This window comes from Bombyx mori, chromosome 2 (genome assembly GCF_030269925.1).
Source record: "Bombyx mori chromosome 2, ASM3026992v2".
Lineage (NCBI taxonomy): Eukaryota > Metazoa > Arthropoda > Insecta > Lepidoptera > Bombycidae > Bombyx > Bombyx mori.
Window position 1 is genome coordinate 6,918,223 of NC_085108.1, and position 8,448 is coordinate 6,926,670.

The following is an 8,448-nucleotide window of genomic DNA, read 5'->3' on the forward strand; positions in this document are numbered from 1 at the left end:
TGACATATCAATAACATTTTTTTGTCTGAATGCACAGATTGCCACCTTTGATAATAGACGACTCAGATATCGTATTTCACGCAATCCATCCGTTTCTTCTTAGGTACTTCCTCTGTCAACGCCACGGTAAGGGAATTGAGTGGTGAGTGCGTCTGTATCCTGCGGTCATGGAGGGTAGAAATAAGGAGCACCATCTTGTATAGGGGACGAGTTGAAAGAGTTTTTTTTTATTGCTTAGATGGGTGGACGAGCTCACAGCCCACCTGGTGTTAAGGGGTTACTGGAGCCCGTAGACATCCACAACGTAAATGCGCCACCCACCTTGAAATATAAGTTCTAAGGTCTCAAGTAAGTTACAACGGCTGCCCCACCCTTCAAACCGAAACGCATTACTGCTTCACGGCAAAAATGGGCGGGATGGAGGTACCAACTCGTGCGAACTCTAAGTCGTTCTACCACCAGTAATTACACAAATTATAATTTTGCGGGTCTGATTTTTATTACACGATGTTATTCTTTCACCGTGGAAGTCAATCGTGAACATTTGTTGAGTACGTATTTCATTAGAAAGATTGGTACTCGCCTGCGGGATTCGAACACCGGTGCATCGCTCAACACGAATGCACCGGACGTCTTATCCTTTAGGCCACGACGACTCCAGTGTCCGCCTGTAAACAGCAAGTTGTTTTTAGAAGACTCACCGAAATAGCGCTAGTGTAGGAAGTGGAAATGATATGAATATAGCAGTTTTAAACAGAGTTAAGTGCTCTCACATATCGAGGCGTCAGTGTGCCGTATCTCGCTGACGGGACACCAGCCGATCGTCATCGCATCCGTTTATCTCCCCCCGGACAAGCCCCTTCTGAGCAGTGACATCGAGTCACTGTTCGGCATGGGAGACTCCGTCATCCTGGCAGGCGATTTAAATTGCCACCACACTAGGTGGAACTGCCACAGTTCAAACATAAACGGTAGGCGTCTCGACGCGTTTATAGACGACCTTACCTTTGAAGTAGTCGGTCCCCCAACTCCAACATGTTATCCGTATAACATCGCGCTCCGTCCGAGCACTATAGACCTGGCACTGCTGAGGAACGTAACTCTGCGCTTGCGTTCCATCGAAGCAATGTCAGAGCTCGACTCAGACCACCGACCTGTCGTTATGCAGCTCGGTCGCCCCCACAACCCAGTCACAGCTACGAGGACCATGGTGGACTGGAAGAAGCTGGGCAAATGCTTAGCCGATGCCGCTCCACCAATCCTCCCCTGCGGCCCGGATTCAACTCCATCCCCCGAGGACACAGTCGAATCCATAAACATCATCACGGATCACATTTCTTCCGCGATCATAAGATCCTCAAAAGAAGTCGATGTGGAGGATAGCTTCCACCGCATCAGACTGTCCCCCGAACTTAGGAACCTCCTAAGAGTTAGAAACGCGGCAATCCGGGCCTACGATCAACTTCCCACGCACTCAAACCGGATTCGGATGCGTCGTCTACAGCGGGATGTAAAATCTCGCCTAAGCGACGCCCGAAATGAGAATTGGGATAGTTACTTAGAAGGACTCGCGCCCTCTCATCAAGCATACTGGCGACTAGCAAGGACTCTCAAGTCCGAAACTACCGCTACTATGCCTCCTCTCGTACGCCCTTCAGGCCAACCACCGGCTTTCGATGACGATGACAAGGCAGAGTTGCTGGCCGATGCACTGCAAGAGCAGTGCACCACCAGCACTCAATACGCGGACCCCGAACACACCGAGGCAGTCGGCAGGGAGGTCGAGCGCAGAGCTTCCCTGCCACCCTCGGACGCGTTACCCCCCATTACCTCTGACGAAGTTAGAGAAGTAATAGACAACCTTCAACCTAAGAAGGCACCCGGCTCCGACGGCATCCGCAACCGCGCGTTAAAACTCTTACCAGTCCAACTGATAACAATGTTGGCTACCATCTTAAATGCCGCTATGACGCACTGCATCTTTCCGGCGGTATGGAAAGAAGCAGACGTTATCGGTATACACAAGCCGGGCAAACCGAATAATGAAACCGCTAGTTACCGACCGATTAGTCTCCTCCCAGCGATAGGCAAAATTTACGAACGGCTCCTTCGGAAACGCCTCTGGGACTTCGTTACCGCGAATAAAATTCTAATAGACGAGCAGTTTGGATTCCGCGCCAAACACTCGTGCGTACAACAAGTGCACCGCCTCACGGAGCACATCTTAATAGGGCTAAATAGGCGTAAACAAATCCCGACCGGCGCCCTCTTCTTCGATGTAGCGAAGGCGTTCGACAAAGTCTGGCACAACGGTTTGATCTACAAACTGTACAACATGGGAGTGCCAGACAGACTCGTGCTCATCATACGAGACTTCTTGTCGAACCGTTCGTTTCGATATCGAGTAGAGGGAACTCGTTCTCGTCCCCGTCATCTGACTGCCGGAGTCCCGCAAGGCTCCGCACTCTCCCCGTTACTATTTAGTTTGTATATCAACGATATACCCCGGTCTCCGGAGACCCATCTAGCGCTCTTCGCCGATGACACGGCTATCTACTACTCGTGTAGGAAGATGTCGTTGCTTCATCGGCGACTCCAGACCGCAGTAACCACCATGGGACAGTGGTTCCGGAAGTGGCGAATAGACATTAACCCCACGAAAAGCACAGCGGTGCTATTCAAAAGGGGTCGCCCTCCGAATACCACTTCGAGCACCCCACTCCCCAGTAGGCGCGTAAACACCTCCGCCGTTAGCCCCATCACTCTCTTTGACCAGCCCATACCGTGGGCCCCGAAGGTCAAATACCTAGGCGTCACCCTCGACAGAGGGATGACATTCCGTCCCCACGTAAAAACGGTACGCGATCGCGCCGCTTTTATACTAGGACGACTCTACCCAATGCTTTGTAGACGAAGCAAACTGTCCCTCCGTAACAAGGTAACCCTCTACAAAACTTGCATACGCCCCGTCATGACGTATGCAAGCGTAGTGTTCGCTCACGCGGCCCGCACCAACTTGAAACCCCTTCAGGTAATACAATCCCGATTCTGCAGGATAGCCGTCGGAGCACCATGGTTCCAGAGGAACGTGGACCTCCACGATGACCTGGAGCTCGACCCCGTCAGTAAGTATCTACAGTCGGCATCGCTGCGCCACTTTGAGAAGGCGGCACGACATGAGAACCCTCTTGTCGTGGCCGCCGGAAACTACATACCCGATCCTGTAGACCGTTTGGTAAACCGTCGACGTCGCCCAAAGCACGTCATCACGGATCCTCCTGATCCACTAACGGTGCTTTTAGGCAATACAAGCACCGGTCACCGTCCTCGCCGAACCCGTCGCTTGCGACGAAGGGCTCGACGAGCGAATTAACCCACAGACACAGCCCACTGAGTTTCTCGCCGGATCTTCTCAGTGGGTCGCGCTTCCGATCCGGTGGTAGATTCTGCGAAGCACTGCTCTTGCTAGGGCGGTGTTAGCAATTCTCCGGTTTGAGCCCCGCGAGCTCACCTACACAAGCTAGGGTACGCTGAAATAGCCTCTCAAGGCTATCAGCATAGGTAGGAAAAAAAAAAAAAAAAAAATAAATAAAGAGTTAAGTGTAATCATTTTTAATTTTTTTATTGCTTTGATGGGTGGACGATCTCACAGCCCGCCTGGTATTACTGGTGCCCATAGACATCTACAACGTAAATGCCGCCACCCACCTTGAGAGATGACTTCTAAGGTCTCACTTTTAACAGTACAACAGTATATCTCAAAATAGGCAGTATCCTCACCCGGGTTCTGACCTCAGAGAGGATCAGACGCTTGAGCGAGAGTGCAGTGAAATCGTTTAGTCGGCAGGGCCCTAAATTCCATCTCTTGAGCCCGCGGTCCGCTCCCAACATCTGTGTACCAGTCCCACATACCTCCCACGCCCCCTAGACCTCGCAGAATGTTCGGGACCCGGCCAGAAAGAAAAAAATCCAAGATTAAAATAGTTTACAAGTAAAATGACAACTTCCGTCGTGACTTTTTTTATTGCTTGAGTTGGTAGACATTTGCAACGGAAATGCGTCATCCACCCTTAAATTATAAGTTCTAAGGTCTCAGTATAGTTACAACGGCTGCCCCGCCCTTCAAACCGAAACGCATTGATGCTTCACGGCTGAAATAGGCAGGGCAGTGGTACCTACCCGTGCGGACTCACAAGAGGTCCTACCACCAGTGACCACCAGTAAGTAAATGCAATTAAAAAAATAATTATTGTTAATATAAAAATACCTAAAATCAATTAAAGTTCTCCGTCTGGTGTTCTCTAACTCCTTGTCCTCTATAGCGGCAGAGTTCCTTAGTGGATATTTAGCGATGAACGGAAGGCGAGCACTTTACATCTATCTTCTTCTTCTATATATATAAAAATGAATTGCTGTTCGTTAGTCTCGCTAAAACTTGAGAACGACTGGACCGATTTGGCTAATTTTGATCTTGAATTATTTGTGCTAATCCAGAGAAGGTTTAAAAGGTAGATAAATATGAAAATGCTCGGAATTAAATAAAAATAACAAGTTTGTTTTCCCTTTGATGTGTCCCCCCCGTCGGACGGATTCCTTTTGTTTGTTTTAAGTTTATTTTATACAAAAGTTTAGGTCTTTTATTTGAGTCGACTATTATCAAAGGCGGCAATCTGACTTTTGGACAATGATTGGTAAATCAGAAAAACGAATTATTGACTTTGTATTCCATCGGCAGTCACAAAACTCTTCGGAACGACATCTTAGATAAATAACAGGTTAACTATTAACCTTTATTTAATGCAGGTTTTGAACCGTATTCTTTGAAGGAGACGATTATATTCAAATAAATCTGTATTGACATATCAATAAAATTTTGTTGTCCAAATGCACAGATTGCCGCCTTTGATAATAGACGACTCATTTATCGATTGAGGCACTACGAAGACTGCCGGGTCAGCTAGTTACCAATAAAACCTCTGGTACTGCTAAAACTGGCTGCTTAGTTTCTGAACGTCAAAATGTCAGCGAGCGACGTCCGCCATGACGCTAGGTATTTCTCTTTCAAATCCAACCGCCAAGAGCAACGGATCAATTATAGTTTTCTTCATTAATTTGTCGTATAAAGGTCAAATAAATATCCCAAACAATAAATACAGTCCACGCTCAATTACCACAACGCAACCGGTCAGTAAGTATCTACAGTCAGCATCATTGCGCCACTTTGAAAAGTCGGCACGACATGAGAACCCTCTGGTCGTGGCCGCTGGAAACTACATATCCGATCCCGTAGACCGAATGGTAAACAGTCGACATCGCCCAAAACACGTCATTACGGATCCTCCCGATCCATTAACGGTGCTTTTAGGTACCACAAGCACCGGTCACCGTCGTCGTCGAACCCGTCGCTTGCGACGAAGGGCTCGACGAGTAAATTAACCCATAGACACAACCCACTGAGTTTCTCGCCGGATCTTCTCAGTGGGTTGCGTTTCCGATTCGGTGGTAGATTCTGCGAAGCACGGCTCTTACTAGGGTTCGTGTTAGCAACATAATCAGGCTTGGGCCCCGTGAGCTCACCTACTAGTTAAGGCGACGCTGATATAGCCTCTCAAGGCTATCAGCTTAGGTAGGAAAAAAAAAGAAAAAAACAACGCAACACTGACCCTAGCAAGAGCCGTGCTTCGTTGAATCTACCACCGGATCGGAATCGCGACCCGCTGTGAAGATCCGGTGAGAAAGTTAATGGCTAAGTTGCACGTCGAACTCTTTGACGAGTGCATTTACCAGGGTCCATTTGCCTGCTCAGCTAGTGCTAGAGTGGATTTGGTGGACTTCAGTGGATTCCGGACGGACGTGACTGCCTTCATGTCGCCTACGACACGCTTTTGAGTGAAATAAAACCTAATCAAAATTAATCTAATCGAAATATGTAACAGAGTTTTTATTTATATAAATATAAACTTTATTTCTAATTATGTGCAGTTTTTATATTTTCTACGTGAAATTGTGTTATTCTATAATAGATTTAATAATTTATTAGTATTTTTATTCAATTATTCTTAATTATATTTTTTAAGGTATTTTTGACCTGGTAACTAAGACCTTTAAGTCATGTCTTATATTTTAATATATTTCTTAATTTTATGAAAAATGATAATATGGAGTGAAATGATATTGAAATGAAAATGATTAATTTGGGACATTAATCAACTGGGATGAAATAAAATAAAATGAGATGAGATGATATGGGATGAAATATATAATCTCAGTAAAATGGTGGTCATTTACTGAGAGTTTTTCAGTGGACTTTTTGGAGGATCCCGAGAAGTTACGTCTAGCGGCTTTGTTCCATTTTCCCACAATTGTGCACTTTCACAGATATTAAACAGTTAATAAACCACCGTTGTTACACATTTAAACCCGAAGAAACACTAAATAGACAAAATAAAACAAAATCACACAACTTTACTCCTCGTGTTCCCGCCAAAAAGTCCTTCTTAAATTTTTATTTCAAAGTGTTGCCAGCTATTGCATTGTCCTTTATATACATTTAAAGATGGTGACATTTGTCACGAACTTTCTTGTTAATTCGTCGGTATTTTAAATCGATGATTACTTTGTAGGTACAACTAATTTAATAAATAAATGTATAATAGTAATTGTTAGTTCTATCGAAGTTAATAGAGTTTGTTCGTGACATTAAAGGCACCTTTAGAATTGAAATGAATAATTAAAAGTTTTAAGAAAATAAACTTTTTTTTTTTATTGCTTAGATGGGTGGACGAGCTCACAGCCCACCTGGTGTTAAGTGGTTACTGGAGCCCATAGACATCTACAACGCAAACGCGCCACCCACCTTGAGGTGCAAGTTCTAAGGTCTCAGTAAAGTTACAACGGCTGCCCTACCCTTCAAACCGAAACGCATTACTGCTTCACGGCAGAAATAGGCAGGGCGGTGGTACCTACCCGCGCGGACTCACGTCCGGAAGTGGTCCTACCACCAGTAAAACTTCGAACGACATCTTATAATCATGTAGGTATTCTATGAGTTTATTAAAATTAAACAGTCTCTTTTAGTCCAGAAAAAGACAAACATACTCTTTCTGTCTCATTTAAATCCAGCACTCAACTTAAAGTATTATAATCGAAAACTAAAAAAAATTACAATTCTTCAATTACATTTTTCAACTCGATTGTATTTTTTTTTATGTTTGTTACCTCATAACTTTTGAATGTTGAATCGATTACGATTATCCTTTTTTTATTAGAAAGCTGACGATTCCCGTGTGGTCCCATTTCAATTTAGTCTAGTTCTGATAATGGTATCCATGAGAAAACCGTATAAGTCTTAAATTTGCATTAAGTACGTGCGCGACAAATAGATGAATAACTCAATATCACGCCAATCGATTTAGATGATTATTGTTTTTAGTGTATATTAATTTGTTTTGGAATATCTTTTTTTTTTCTATTTGAAGTCGGTTTTTGTTAAAGCATGTCTATTTTACAATAACGATTAAAGGTGCGATCCAATCGAAGTTATTCTGAAACAATGCAAATTTCATATCAAAATAACATACTAATACAATCTAGAATTCCTTAGAAATCACAATTAATAAACGACACAATTATGTAGGTACATTTGTTTATTGTTGCAATAAAACGCAGTGATAACGTGCCTACCTATATAAAATTATCAGATACATAAATCTAGATTTGTTTTATTTTATTGTAATTAATAACTAATAACGATTTCGTTCCGAGAATAGTAAAGTTGATTGCATTCTGTGAAATACCGTGTTTTTAATTAGGAATTTCTTCGTTTGATTCATATGGATTTGCAATAGAATGTCGAGGGATTTTATGACCTGGTAACTAAGACCTTTAGGACAAGTCTTATTTTAATTTTAATGATAACTTTTTTATATGAAAAATGATATTATGAAATGAAGTTGATTATTATAAAACATGGCATGAAATGAAATGAGATGAGATGATATGGGATGAAGTATAATCTAAATAAAATGGTGGTAATTTACTGAGACTTTTTCAGTGGACTTTTTGGAGGATCCCGAGAAGTTACGCTCAGCGGCTTTGTTAATGGAAATAGAATGTAGTGAATAGAATATTGCCAGTGCGCAAGGGAGGGTACCGCCACCCTGCCCTGCGGACCAGGAAGTTCCAGGCTACATTCACGTTAAGAGCTGCACCAATAAAAAAAGGTTTGCAATATCAGACAATCCCACCGCAAGCCCATTCAAGGTTTGACCAGCAGTAAATCTGGGCCGAGCTATTCTGAATGAAGCTTCCGCTCAGTGTTACATCGAGAAAAATCAATAAACACGTACGGCCACCGCGGTATTGGTCCCAAGGATAGGGCCCTAATGCACTAAACGACTCCCCTGCACTCTTACACCCGACGTCCGATCTTCGTCCGGGGTCAGAACC